This window comes from Rhinoderma darwinii, chromosome 1, assembly GCF_050947455.1.
Source record: "Rhinoderma darwinii isolate aRhiDar2 chromosome 1, aRhiDar2.hap1, whole genome shotgun sequence".
NCBI classification, from domain to species: Eukaryota; Metazoa; Chordata; class Amphibia; order Anura; family Rhinodermatidae; genus Rhinoderma; species Rhinoderma darwinii.
In genome coordinates this window covers 375,191,183-375,205,851 of record NC_134687.1, presented here as the reverse complement: position 1 = coordinate 375,205,851, position 14,669 = coordinate 375,191,183, and positions in this window count along the sequence as shown.

The window sequence follows — 14,669 nt, the reverse complement described above, 5'->3', positions numbered from 1 at the left end:
GGACTGGCACAGGGGAAATGTGGTGCCTATTTTCAAAAAGGGCTCTAGGTCTTCCCCGGGTAATCATAGACCAGTAAGGTTAACGTCCATTGTGGAGAAAATGCTTGAGTGGCTATTGAGGGACTATATACAGGATTATGTGACAAAAAAAATTGTATTATAAGTGACAGTCAGCACGGTTTTACTAAGGACAGAAGTTGTCAAACTAATCTGATTTGTTTTTATGAAGAGGTGAGCAGAAGCCTAGACAGAGGGGCCGCTGCGGATATAGTGTTTTTGGACTTTGCAAAGGCATTTGACACTGTCCCTCATAGACATCTAATGGGTAAATTAAGGATTATAGGTTTAGAAAGTATAGTTTGTAATTGGTTTGAGAATTGGCTCAAGGACCGTATCCAGAGTCCAATGATTCCTACTCTGAATGGTCAACGGTTAGAAGTGGTGTACCCCAGGGTTCAGTGCTGGAACCACTATTATTCAACTTATTTATTAATGATATAGAGGATGGGATTAATAGCACTATTTCTATTTTTGCAGATGACACCAAGCTATGTAATATAGTTCAGCCTATGGAAGATGTTCGTGAATTGCAAGCGTATTTAAACAAACTAAGTATTTGGGCGTCCAGTAGGCAAATTAAGTTTAATGTAGATCAATGCAAAGTAATGGATCTGCGTACCAACAACCTGCATGCATCATATGTCCTAGGGGGAGATACACTGGGGGATTCACTTGTTGAGAAGGATCTGGGTGTACTTGTAAATCATAAACTAAATAACAGCATGCAATGTCAATCAGCTGCTTCAAAGGCCAGCAAGATATTGTCGTGTATTAAAAGAGGCATGGACTCGCGGGACAGGTATATATTATTACCACTTTACAAAGCATTAGTGAGGCCTCCTCTAGAATATGCAGTTCAGTTCTGGGCTACAGTTCATAGAAAGGATGCCCTGGAGTTGGAAAAAATACAAAGAAGAGCAACGAAACTAATAAGGGGCATGAAGAATCTAAGTTATGAGGAAAGATTAAAAAAACTAAACCTATTTAGCCTTGAAAAAAGACGACCAAGGGGGGACATGATTAACTTATATAAATATATTAATGGCACATACAAAAAATATGGTGAAATCCTGTTCCATGTAAAACCCCCTCAAAAAACAAGGGGGCACTCCCTTCGTCTGGAGAAAAGAAGGTTCAACCTGCAGAGGCGACAAGCCTTCTTTTCGGTGAGAACTGTGAATCTATGGAATAGTCTACCGCAGGAGCTGGTCACAGCAGGGACAGTAGATGGCTTTAAAAAAGGCTTAAATAATTTTTCTAGAACAAAAAAATATTAGCTCCTATGTGTAGAAATTTTTATCTTCCCTTTTCCCATCCCTTGGTTGAACTTGATGGACATGTGTCTTTTTCAACCGTACTAACTATGTAACTTTCTGTCAGTTTTCAGCTTGTGCTTTGTACACTGGGAGCAGAGTGTAACGGCCGCCACCATTCCCCGCAGCTGAATACTGACCTCTCCATGGCGTCCTCTGGCTCCTGGTCAATGCCACGTTCCTGTCTCCCCCACTGCTATTCGTGGCGTCCCTCAGTGCCACTTTCCTCCTGTGTTTTGTGCACTTTCTAGTTTGCGCGCACTGACTCCCTGTCTTAAAGGACAAGCGCACCACTACTACCCAGCTTTCCTAGGGTCAGAGGCGGGCTGGGACAGGGGCAGGAAGGCATGTGCCCCCCAGTGGATAATTAGGGCCGCGGCAACCCGATGCTGAAAAATTTATTTAAAAAACTGGGGCGGGGCAGGGGAGTGTTGACAATAGGTGCGGGATGTTCTAAGCAGTATTACACATCAGACATGACGTCATATTATGCAGCTGACCTCCGGCCGCACATTCTTGCATTGAATAGGTCCCGTTCCTCTCTCTAACCAGGTTCTGTGATAAAACATGAGGCCGGCCATTTTGCTGCAGTGCACGGTCCCATCTACACCGTGTTCCAAATTATTATGCACATTGGATTTAAGTGTCATAAACATTTAATTATTAGTTTTTCAAGTAAACTCATGGATGGTATTGTGCCCTTAGGGCTCTTTGGATCATTGTAATCAATCTCAGACACCTGTGATAATTAGTTTTCCAGGTGTGCCCAATCAAAGGAAAACTACTTAAGAAGGACGTTCCACATTATTAAGCAGGCCACAGGTTTCAAGCAATATGGGAAAGAAAAAGGATCTCTCTGCTGCCGAAAAGCGTGAAATAGTGCAATACCTTGGACAAGGTATAAAAACATTGGATATTTCAAGAAAACGTAGGCGTAATCATCGTATTGTGAAAAGATTTGTGGCTGATTCAGAGCACAGACGGGTTCGTTCAGATAAAGGCATAATGAGGAAGGTTTCTGCCAGACAAATTAATAGGATTAGGAGAGCAGCTGCTAAAATGCAGGTATTTGAAGCCGCTGGTGCCTCTGGAGTCGCGAACCTCAAGGTGTAGGATCCTCCAGAGGTTTGCAAGTGTGCATAAAGCTATTATTCGGCCACCCCTAAACAATGCTCACAAGCAGAAATGGTTGCAGTGGGCTCAGAAATACATGAAGACTAATTTTCAAACCGTGTTGTTTACTGATGAGTGCCGTGCAACCCTGGATGGTCCAGATGGATGGAGTAGTGGATGGTTGGTGAATGGCCACCATGTCCCAACAAGGCTGCGACATCAGCAAGGAGGTGGCGGAGTCATGTTTTGGGCTGGAATCATGTGGAGAGAGCTGGTAGGCCCCTTTAGGGTCCCTCATGGTGTGAAAATTACCTCTGCAAAGTACGTAGAGTTTATGACTGACCACTTTGTTCCGTGGTACAAAAAGAAGAACCGTGCCTTCCGTAGCAAAATGATCTTCATGCATGACAATGCACCATCTCATGCTGCAAAGAATACCTCTGTGTCATTGGCTGCTATGGGCATAAAAAGGAGAGAAACTCATGGTGTGGCCCCCATGTTCCCCTGACCTCAACCCTATTGAGAACCTTTGGAGCATCCTCAAGCAAAATATCTATGAGGGTGGGAGGCAGTTCACATCAAAACAGAAGCTCTGGGAGGCTATTCTGACATTCTGCAAAGATATTCAAGCAGAAACTGTCCAAATATTTACAAATTCAATGGATGCAAGAATTGTGAAGGTGATATCAAAGAAGGGGTCCTATGTTAACATGTAACTTGGCCTGCTAAGTTTTTTTTTATTGAAAGAGCTTTTGATTTCTGTAAATATGCCCTCCTGATACTGCAAATTCAACAAATTACCATTTTAGTTCTCTTTACAACCTTTAAAATGTTTTGATCTTTGTTGTGCATAATAATTTGAAACAGTGCATTTTTAGTTTTTTTACTTCTAAAAAAAAATCTGTTATCATTAGGAGATTTGTTCAATAAAATTTGCATTATATTCCAACGGTTGATGGCTTGAAGATTATACTGACTGTCATTTGCATCGACTATTTAGGAAAATCAGCAAAAAATAACATTTGCATAATAATTTGGAATGCAGTGTAGTTCCCCAGCATACAGGGAGGATGGAGGAAGTAAGGACTGGAGAGAAGCAGTAAAACACAGCTCTCCTCCTACCTGCATCTTGTATGAGGCAGCTTATAGGATGAAGATTCCTACAAGGAGCTCAGGACTGGTAAGTACAGCTGTTTATGTGCTGTGTAAGTAGGGGGAACTAGTCTTATGCGTGGGGAAGGGGATTCTTTATAAATCTTTTTTTGTGGGGGAGGGGGAATGTGATTGTAAGGCTACATTCATACGACAGTGAAAAATAATTGCCATTAAAAACTGATCAACTGTCAGTTTTTCATGGCCATTTTATATCAGTGTGTCTCCAAATTTTCATCCATTTCCAGTTTGTCTGTCCGTTTGTCATCCATTTGCCATCTGTTTTTCATGGCCGTTAAAAAAAAAAAAGAATGGATTTCAGGTCAGGTTTTTTTTTGTCCCAACCCCCTGAAAACACCACAGTGCCCATGTAGATAGTGCTGCAATGTCCCTGTAGATAGTGCCACAGTGCCCACTGTAGATAATGCTCACATAGTACCACAGTGCCCACATAGTACCACAGTGCCCACATTTAAAGTGCCAGTGCCCACATGGTGCCACATATAAAGAGCCACAGTGCCCACTGTAGATAGTGCCACAGTGCCCATATATAAAGTGACATAGTGCCCACATCCAAAGTGCCAGAGCCCACGTAATGCCACAGTGCCCATGTAGATTGCGCCAGTGTCCCCTGTAGATAGTGCCACACCCCCTATATAGTGCCACAGTGCCCATGTAGATACCGCCACCCGCCTGTAGATAGCACCACCCCCTGTAGATAGCAACCCCCTTGTAGATAGCGCCACCTCTGGCCAGGGATTCCGCTTATAGACGGAGCACCTGACGTCTGTGTCCATATATATACAGTGATGTCAGGGGCTTCCTCTAAGAATGGAATCCCCTGCCAGAGCCTCGGCAGAACTCTGGCCGGGGATTCCGCTTCAGGAGTAGCCCCTGACGTCACTGTCCATATATGGATAGTGCCAACAGGGGCTTCTCTAGGAGCGGAATCCCCAGCCAGAGCGGGGTCTGGCCATCGGGGATTCCGCTCCTACAGGGAGCTACAGTGGCGCTATCTACAGGGGAGTTTGCCATCTACAGGCAGGGGGTGCCATCTACTTAGGAGCTGGTGATATCTACACAGGGGTGCTATCTAGAGGGGGGGGGTCTTTCCCAAGACCGGAATCCCCGGCCAGAGATCTTGCGACTCCATAGTTGGTTGAAAGCCCTGACTTCACTGTCCATATATGGACAGTGCTGTTAGGGGCTTCCCCCGGGCTCAGCGCTCAAAGTAGAACTGTGTGCGGGGAGTCCTCGGCAAGGCTCCGTTTTTACCAGCCATTATAAGGATTGATTACTGAAAAACAGCCGGTAAAAATGGGTCCATTCACTTCTATAGGAGCAACCTGGCAGTGAAAACGACCAAAAATAGGACATGTCCTATTTTTTGACGGCTGGTATTCACTGGCCATTAAACGGCCGTGTGAATACACCCATAGAACTTCATTGTTCTGAAAACGGCCGTGTGACAGCCGTTATAAAAACTCTGGCAGTGAAAAACGGCCAGGAAAGAAGTAGACTCATTTGGAATATCTTAAAGGAGGTCGGGACGGTGGTAGAACTACTGATCCCAGCAAATATTGATACATCCATTGTGCCGGTATATTTCACTATTGCCTACCCTCAAGGTGGAGAAGAGAAAAGGAGTTTATTCTCAGGTGGATTGGACTTATGTTTGTGGACTCATTGGGTCGTCAGAGCGGCTAAGCATATATCTACTGTATATTTTCTGTGTCTTGATGAGAGCTTTTAGACGACTCTTTTACTTAGCCTGCTCTGATTCTCCCTGAAAAGTGTGCGTAGCTTTTCTTACATTTATATTGGTTGTTCAAATATATATTTATTGTCTTATGTACACCTTTGTAAGAATTTTTTTTAATTATTCAATTAAAGTATTAAGTGTTTTAAAGCAACTTTTAAAATAACTTATTAAAAAAAATTACTTTGTAAGATACAGCTTCTATGTATCCTGTTTAGATAGAAGGTATGTCATTCTGTCAAAGCCAATTTAGTCAGTTCAACTGAACTGACGGCTCGGCTGAAAGCTTGCCCTGCGTGTATCTGACACACAGGATCCAGCCAATAATAATCACATCTAAGTTCACATCTAAGTTGCTAACAAGGGCTAACAAAGGTGTAATTAGCCTTTAAGGCTCTGTTTAAATCTGCAACAGGTCCTCCATCATAGATTCATTCATATTTGACGTAAAAAAAAAAAAAAAAAAAAGCGTATTGCATGCAGCGCTATTTTTTCCATCAAAAAGGACAAACACCATGGTGGAACTCAACGGACACCATTTTAAGTCAAGGAGCTCTGTCGGCGGCGCAAGTGGTATCGGTCGTACTGTAATGGGGGCCTAGGATGGTGTATGGTTTTTGCAGGTTTGTCATGGAAGAGATGGAATAGATACTAGGCAACAAAAACTTTACTAAGCCAGTGTTAACAGCACACCCAGCCACATCAGGCAAATTAAAACTTCTCCCTATTTGAGAGGCACAGTGTTTTATGAGTGGGGGTTCAGACTGGAGGTTGATTGCTGGTTGGCTGCCCCACTCTTTTGTCAGATAGAGTCAAGGGCACTCCTCCCAGATTCAGGAGATGTAAAGTAAACTCAGGCCTACTAGGCCGCAACTAGCTGTACTTGATGCACCGTGTCATCTTGCACACGACCAAGTACCACTCGGACAGTTTTTTACGGCATCCGAGTGGCACGGACGGGACTCGGGCGGCACACACGGTCGTGTGCATTAGGACATGGGCAGTAGCCTATCACCCACTAACCACAGCTCACACAACACTGCACACACACACACACGTGGAGGCTCCTGAACAATCAGTGTTGAGCTTCCTGCTATGGACGGTGGAAGCTAGAGTGGAGTAGATGGATCATATGACTGTAGAAAAACAAGGTAATGTGAAAGAGGAGGCATGGGGAACAAGAATCCCACTGGAAACCAAGTACGTAACATCAACCCTTTCTCTGCCCTAGACCACCAGAGATACTGACATTAACCAGTTCTGTGCCCTAGCCCACAAGGATTTCAAACATCAAACCCTACACTGACCTAGACTATTAGGGTTGCAAACATTAATACCTAGTCTGCCCTGGACCCCAAGGACCATAAACTCATTAACTATCCTAGCTAATTATAGCTAAATATTTAGTGCTATTTAGCGATATTTATTTGCCACCATGTCACATAGTTTAGAGGGAACGTTGCCCAGGCCCCGAAATTTACCACTTACTTGCTACAAAGACTTAGAAGGAACATTGTTACTCTGGCTTATAAAGGGAGGTACCATGGGGGGGGACCCCCATCTATGACATTCATATAACCAATTAGGACATATCGTAAGGTGTTGTCTTAATGAGACAACCCTTTTAATCCTTGAGTTGGCACTGTGGAAATTAATTGAATCTTCCCCCGTGCACCTTTAAGTCATACGTACAGGGGTCAATATCTATGTTTTTCTACTAAAGGGCTGATTTAGGTGTCAACGGTGCATTCAGAGAAATTGAATATTATCTAAAATAGAAATTATGTTTATATTACAAAGTAGCATCTCTATTTATTTATCTAGTTACCAATCCCTTAAATAATAGAAACATGTTAATTTCAGTCTACAACGTATTAAGAAGGGTACAATAAAGCCTAAGCAATAAAACACAATTGAATAGACCATGGAAAATAGAAATTGTGAATGGTAATATCCTGAATGATGAAAGACGTCATAATAATAAAAAAAAGACCATTCAAAAACAGGGCAGTTTTCCGGTTTGAAGCATTGGTTATCGTCACATATGCACAATGTACATTTCTTTTGGACATCACATGATAATAACGGTACTTTGTGTCACTAAATCACCATCTCTGACTCTTTCAGCAAACAGCCCGGACACTGGTTATCAGGGAACCTTGCAGTCGCAGACAGCTCTGTGATGTCATCTCCTTCCTTTTAATATTTTGATTAGCTGTACAATTTCCTTTTCTCCTTGAGGTACAAGACCTAATCAGCAACTATTGTATATCAAGCCTTGTGTTAAACGTAGTTCCACAGATATGGTTCTCATGGTAGAAGCCAAGTTTTATCTCTCTCCACCCTATGCACAATGAAACAGTGGCTGCCACTTGACATTTCATTTCCCAGCTATTGGACTGCATGCGTATGATGTTACAAGTCAATTAATTCAACAGAAATTACCAAATTTCCAATTTTCCATACCTACAACGCTAGTTATTTCTCTATAATATTCTATTAAAAAATAAAGTTGATCGCCTGGACTAGAGATCCGCTTTGTTCTGCATGATAAGTACAGCAGTCCAAAGGCATAGAGAAGATTGAGATTGTATGTCAATTATATCATATGTTTATAAATATTAACACCTTAGGCACTAAAATCCATAATCTCAGAACAGGCAAAAAAAGAGCTATCAATTCCCTCTTCGAAAACACCAATATCGTAATCAGAAGCGCAGACAAGGCAGGGTGAGTGGTCATGCAAACTTACATTGGTGAGGAACTCCATTTCTATCTGACAAGGAATATTATATCCCACTTGATTCAGACCACACCACTCAATTTTTCAGCTTTCTTAGATGGAATACTCTCAAAAAGGGAAAAATAATTTCTATTCATACAGAACCCCAAAATTACAATATTTAATTTTTTACCAAAGGTTTGCAAAAGCATAATCAATCCATCCGGCAGACCAATTATTGCAGGTATATACTGCCTTACTAGCAATCTCTCCCAGTACGTCGACCTAAAATTACAAAGATTTGTGTTCCGATTAGACTTCCATCTCAAAGATACCCCGTCTCTCATTAATACATTCATATTTTGAAGGATGTCATATGGAAACCATCATATAAATGGGCATCCCTGGACATCACGTCCAACTATTCTATTATTCCGCACAACCAAGGAATTAAAATAATATCTTCCACACTGGAAGGCGATAACAGATGCCAAAAAAGATTCATTACGGAAAGCATTGAATTCATACTAAAACAAATTATTTATTTCTAAATCCTAACTGTACCTGCAAACCATAAGAGAAAAACAGGATTGCACGCAGGGTGTGGTTTCCTGTTGCCCAGAAACCCTCCCTGTGACTAGTCCCGGAAGGTCCACACATACTATGGAACTCTATTGTATCCGTGCCCTTAGGCACTATCTACGCTGGTTTTTACACTACTAGCAGTGGTCAGCACATATCCACTAGCCTAGCCCTTTTTTTTATTATTATTAGAGCTTGTAATATAAAGGGCTAGGCTGGTGGATGAGTGTAGACCAGTAATCGTAGCATAAAACCAGAGGATAGTGGGAGCAAGGCGAAAAGAAGTTGGTTTGAAATGTATGAATTTAGAACCCCCCCCTTTAAAAATCCTGCATTTGCCTTAGCTTCACAAACATTTATGTAGGCACATTCAAATAAATCTTTTTTAAGTGGGCAAAAAATATATATTCTTTAGAAACAGTATATCGACGATCTACTTTTTGTTTGGGATGTATCTACAGAAGACTGCAATTCTTTCAGAATTGCTATGACTAAGGGCCACTTGGGCCTGAATCCGGTCAGCTTCTGTTCTAGGTGTTGTCCCAGATTTTATGGAACCTCAATAAAAGCTGCAATTTGTTCAAGATTTTGATGCTGGAACCTTCTTGCCTTTTTGCTACAATTTGGTGCAGTCCTGCACCCTCCGTGCATCTATTAGTTTATATTGTATTGTGCTAATCTCTCCCTCTATATTCCTTTCCCTATTATCTGGTCGGTATTGTCCCGACGTACGTTTCGCTGATCAGAGTCAGCTTCTTCCGGGAGAAGTAGCAATATAAACTAATCTTACCATATCCAATATCAAGCTTTTAATCGCAGCTAGACCGAGCGAGTATAGTGGTGACACCACTCGTTTATGCTGCCTAGCCGTCGGGTGCTGATGACGTCACAGCACTCACTGCTGATACTTCGAATGTTGCAAGCGTGATACAGTTCACGATCTCGATCTCGCTGTTTGGAGGTGTGTGATCACGGACTGGGAGCTTGTCTCGTCTAGTGCAGTGAAAGCTGCGATCCCGGTCTCGCTGCTCGGCTGACAGGTCCTGAAGCAGCGACGCCCGGAATAATACATAAAGTCCTGATGCACACAACGACGGACTGGGAGACTTACCTTCTCCTGGTGCAGTCAAAGTGGTGATCCCGGTCTCGCTGCTCGGCTAATCGTTCCTGGAGCGGCGAAACCCGGGACAACACATAAGTCCTGAAACACGTAACCACAGACTAGGAAACTTGCCTTCTCCTGGTGCAGTACATCACAGCTGCTTGTCTGATACAGGCTGCAGCCCCAATCCTATGGTTACGTGAACACATGGACTAAGTTACAATCATAATAATAAGCTTTTTGGAGTACTCCCTCCTTTTTCCCATGGATAATGAATAGCCACACAATGGCTTTTTAATCAATGGGATTTGAAACACAAAAATATTTGCAACAAATAAAGCAATATTAAAAAAATAAAAAATAAAAACAAAGAAATAAATAATATAAACAGTTTGTGCATTCAAAAAAAAGGGGACATTGCACAACAAATTCCTTTTCCTATAACAGTCCGTATCAATAGAAATAAACATAATTGAAGGCGACATTGATCATTCTTGCTCCATTTTCACTCTCTCCGTATACCCACAATTTCGATAATAATTATGTACAGAATACATACATAAATTGCTTGATTGATTATAAATCTGCAGAAAGTCAATTTATGCTGCAAATTTGCTGCGTGTTTGTTGCATATTATTCCCATTGATTTCAATGGGAAGTCAAATACTGCAGCAATTGACATCTGCTAAATTTGCTGCGATTACACAGGTTAAAAAAAAAAAAAGCCTATACTTACTGCTGCCATAGCAAAGCGTCCCTACTTTTTTGGTAGCTGTGTCCAGGGGGTCTCCTGTGATGACTCATCACATGTGACCCCTGCAGCCAATCACAGGTGAGTATAGGCCTTTGTTTTTTTTCTGTCGTTTTACATAGCTCAAAATCCAGTCGAACATGCGCACCAGATTAAAGCCCCATTTGGTACGAATATTTGGCCTGGTGTAAAGGATCTGCCAGCCACAGCTTCTGCGTCGACGCCCGTGGTTAATCAGTCTGCATCTGCTCCTAGGTCTGATAGAGTGACTCGATCTGCTACCACTCAGGCTGGTAAGCTGAGGAGTGGGAGAACCTATCACAGCCTGGCCAGACGGAGCTAGCTCCCGCCCTAGGTCTATTTATACCTTCATTTCCTGCTCTCCTTTGCCTGTGATTCTGTCTTGTTTCCTGGCTCTGCTGTTCCTGCTAGTACTATTGACCTCTGCTTCATATTGACCCTGGCTTCACTGACTACGCTCCTGCTCTGCGTTTGGTACCTCGTACACTCCTGGTTTGACTCGGCTCGTTCACTACTCTTGTTGCTCACGGTGTTGCCGTGAGCAACTGCCCCATTTCCCTTAGTTTCTATGTACCCTTGTCTATTTGTCTGTTGTGCACTTATTGAGCGTTGGCACCGTCGCCCAGTTCTACGCCGTCACCTAGGCGGGCCGTGCAAGTAGGCAGGGACTGAGTGGCGGGTAGATTAGGACTCATCTGTCTGTCTCCCTACCCCGACATTACATAATCACAGGCCCATATATCTTTTCTACCCTGGTTCCTACACTACTATGGACCCCCTTGAGACCCTGGCTCAGCAAATGCAGGGTCTCTCCCTACAGATCCAAGCCCTGGCTCAGAGGTGCAACCAGCGTGATGCTAACCTGGTAGTGCCCTCCACCTCACCTCTTGAACCCCCCCTCAAGTTGCCTGACCAGTTCTCAGGGGACCGGAAGACTTTTTTCTCCTTTCGGGAGAGTTGTAGGCTCTATTTCCGATTAAGATCCCACTCCTCAGGTTCTGAGAGCCAGCAAGTGGGTATAATTATGTCCCGGATCCAGGACGGCCCCCAAGAATGGGCCTTCTCCTTGGTTCCTGACACCCCTGAACTTTCCTCTGTTGATCTTTTTCTTCTGCTCTCTGGCTCATCTATGACAAGACTGACAAGACTGCCTTTGCCGAGAGTCAGCTGGTGACCTTACGTCAGGGTAAGAGACCCGTTGAGGAGTACTGTCCTGACTTTAGAAAGTGGTGCGTAGCTTCTCGGTGGAATGACCCTGCCTTGAGGTGCCAGTTTAGATTGGGTCTGTCGAACGCCCTGAATGACCTATTAGTTAGCTATCCCTCTTCTGACTCTCTAGATCAGGTTAAGGCTTTAGCGTTACGTCTTGACCGACGTCTCAGGGAACGACGACTTGTATGTTATTGTGCCTTCTCCTCTGGCTCCCCCATGATGGCTCCCGAGGTTCCGTTGCTTCGTTCTTCCACGGGAATCTCGGATGAACCAATGCAACTCGGGGCCTCCGTGTCTCCCCAACAACGTAGAGCGCTCCGCAGGAAGAATGGTCTCTGCTTCTACTGTGGGGATGACAAGCATCAAGTGAACAACTGTCCTAAGCGTAAGAATTAGCAGCCGGAAAACTTCCGTGCCTAAGTGACCATCGGGGAGGTCGCTCGGGCGCACAGGTATTTCCCGTAAATATGAAACCTAATAAGATCTTGCTTCCCTTTCAGGTCTCTTTTGGTGGTAGGTCTGCCACCGGCAATGCCTTCGTGGATTCAGGGTCTTCTGCTAATATTATGTCTGTGTAATTTGCTATGTCTCTAGCTATGCCATTGATTGATTTGCCTAAACCTGTCCCGGTAGTGGGTATCGACTCCACTCCACTTGCTAATGGTTATTTTACGCAGCATACCCCTGTATTTGAACTCATTCTTGGCTCCATTCATTTGGAGCAGTGCTCTGTACTGGTGATGCAAGGATTATCGTCTGATTTGGTTTTAGGCCTTCCCTGGTTGCAGATGCATAATCCCACTTTTAACTGGAATACTGGGGATCTTACCAAATGGGGTAATGAATGCATGACGTCCTGTTTTTCTGTTAATTTTATTTCTCTCCCTGAGGAGGTGAACACTCTACCTGAGTTTATTCAGGACTTCGCTGATGTTTTTTCTAAAAAGGCCTCCGAAGTGTTACCTCCTCATAGGGAATACGATTGCACATTCGATTTGGTACCAGGAGCTAAGCTCCCTAAGGGTAGGATTTTTAATCTTTCTTGTCCCGAACGTGAAGCCATGAGAGAATACATCCAGGAAAGCCTGGCCAAGGTTTACATTCGCCCCTCTACTTCTCTGGTAGGTGCTGGCTTCTTCATAGGGAAGAAGGATGGTGGTCTTAGGCCGTGCATCGATTACCGAAACTTGAATAAGGTCACTGTAAGGAACCAGTATCCCCTTCCTTTGATTCCTGATCTCTTCAATCAGGTTCAAGGGGCCCAATGGTTCTCTAAGTTTGATCTTCGGAGAGCTTATAACCTTATCTGAATCAGAGAAGGGGATGAGTGGAAGACTGTGTTTAACACGCCCGAAGGTCATTTCGAATACCTCGTCATGCCCTTTGGGTTGTGTAATGCTCCCGCGGTCTTCCAGAATTTCATAAATGAGATTTTAAGAGACTACCTGGGGGTATTTCTTGTAGTGTACCTTGATGACATACTTGTGTTTTTCAAGGACTGGTCCTCCCACATTGAGCATGTCAGGAAGGTGCTCCAGGCCCTTCGGGAAAACAAACTCTTTGCTAAATCCGAAAAATGTGTGTTTGGGGTGCAGGAAATAAAATTTTTGGGTCAAATCCTCACTCCTAATGAATTCCGCATGGACCCTGCCAAGGTTCAGGCTGTGGCTGAATGGGTCCAACCTGCCTCCCTGAAGGCGTTACAGTGCTTCCTGGGGTTTGCTAATTATTACAGGAGATTTATTGCTAACTTCTCGGTCATCGCTAAGCCTCTTACGGATCTTACTCGCAAAGTTGTTGATCTCCTCCACTGGCCTGCGGAGGGGGTCCTGGCTTTTGAGATCCTTAAGAAGTGCTTTATCTCTGCCCCAGTGCTGTTTCAGTGTAACCAAATGGAGCCATTCATCGTGGAGGTTGACGCCTCCGAGGTGGGAGTGGGTGCAGTCTTGTCCCAGGGTACCAGGTCCTTCACCCATCTCCGTCCCTGTGCCTACTTCTCCAGGAAGTTCTCGCCCACTGAGAGTAACTATGACATGGGCAACCGCGAATTCTTAGCCATTAAATGGGCATTTAAAGAGTGGTGCCACTTCTTGGAGGGGGCTAGGCACCAGGTAACGGTCCTTACCGACCACAAGAATCTGGTCTTCCTAGAATCTGCCCGGAGGCTAAACCCGAGACAAGCTCGATGGGCGTTGCTTTTTACTAGATTCAACTTTGTGGTCACCTATAGGGCTGGGTCTAAAAATATTAAAGCTGATGCAGTGTCGCATAGCTTCATGGCCAGCCCTCCTTCTGAGGAAGATCCTGCTTGTGTTTTGCCCCCAGGTATAATCATATCCTCTGTTGATTCTGACTTGGTCTCCGAAATTGCGGCTGATCAAGGTTCAACTCCCGGGAAACTTCCTGAGAACAAGCAGTTTGTTCCCCTGCAATTCCGGCTAAGGGTACTCAGGGAAAATAATGACTCTGCACTATCTGGCCATCCAGGCATCCTGGGTACCAAGCACCTCATTGATAGAAACTATTGGTGGCCTGGGTTGCCTAAAGACGTTAAGGCCTATGTCGCCGCTTGTGAAATTTGTGCTAGGTCCAAAACTCCCAGGTCCCGACCAGCAGGCTTACTATGTTTTTTGCCCATTCCCCAGAGACCTTGGAGCCATATCTCCATGGATTTGATCACCGATCTGCCTCCATCTCAAGGCAAGTTGGTGCTGTGGGTTGTAGTAGACCGCTTCAGTAAGATGTGCCACTTTGTGCCCCTCAAGAAACTACCCAATGCCAAGACGTCAGCTACCTTGTTTGTCAAATACATCCTGCGTCTCCATGGGGTTCCTGTCAATATTGTTTCTGACAGAGGGGTACAATTTGTTTCATTGTTTTGG